The sequence below is a fragment of the Salvelinus sp. IW2-2015 genome, unplaced genomic scaffold (assembly GCF_002910315.2).
Source record: "Salvelinus sp. IW2-2015 unplaced genomic scaffold, ASM291031v2 Un_scaffold13701, whole genome shotgun sequence".
Taxonomy (NCBI): Eukaryota; Metazoa; Chordata; class Actinopteri; order Salmoniformes; family Salmonidae; genus Salvelinus; species Salvelinus sp. IW2-2015.
In genome coordinates, this window is record NW_019954956.1 from 196 (window position 1) to 874 (window position 679).

The following is a 679-nucleotide window of genomic DNA, read 5'->3' on the forward strand; positions in this document are numbered from 1 at the left end:
GATGACTGGTAAAGACAATACACCCCCCCACAATCCCTACTCTGCTTTAACGCAAATATGCCTTGTGTGTGCATTGAGTTCACAAGAATGTGTAGGGCATTTATTTAAATTAATTTACATTCATACATTTTATGTGCAGGAGGAACAGGCACTTTTTCTATATATCAAACACACAGCACCAGACTTCAAGTGTACAGAGAATATCAACATTTTTGCTCAAACTAAGAACTTCTTCGTATATTATTTGAGAAGGTTTAAAACGATCTTTCAAAAGATATGCGCCCAACGTGGGGCTCGAACCCACGACCCTGAGATTAAGAGTCTCATGCTCTACCGACTGAGCTAGCCGGGCTTGCGTAACACAAGGAAACTCCCCATTTACAAACCATGAGGCGCGAACCCTGCCCCCTTCCAGCCCTCTCTTTTCTTAGAATTCACACAGAACTCGCTCCAAGACTGATGTAAGTAATTACACGGCGTGTTTACCACTGCGTTCACAAAGCGTCTGAGTAGGAGTGCTGATCTAGAATCAGGTTCCTCCTGTCCATGTCATCTTATTCAATATAAATCTAAACGTAAAACTGATCATAGATCAGCACTGTAACTCGAAAAGGTTTTGTGAATACAGGCCCTGATTCTAGATCAGCTGCTGGTGTAATATGTACTCAGGTCATGGTCC

The 679-nt window shown here is 42.4% G+C and overlaps 1 non-coding gene across 1 annotated transcript; it reads right to left on the reverse strand.

The window, feature by feature from the left end:
• Positions 1 to 279: 279 nt before the first annotated feature.
• On the reverse strand, positions 280 to 352 carry trnak-cuu (transfer RNA lysine (anticodon CUU)). Its single transcript has one exon. It is a non-coding gene; the product is annotated as a tRNA-Lys (tRNA).
• Positions 353 to 679: the final 327 nt, after the last annotated feature.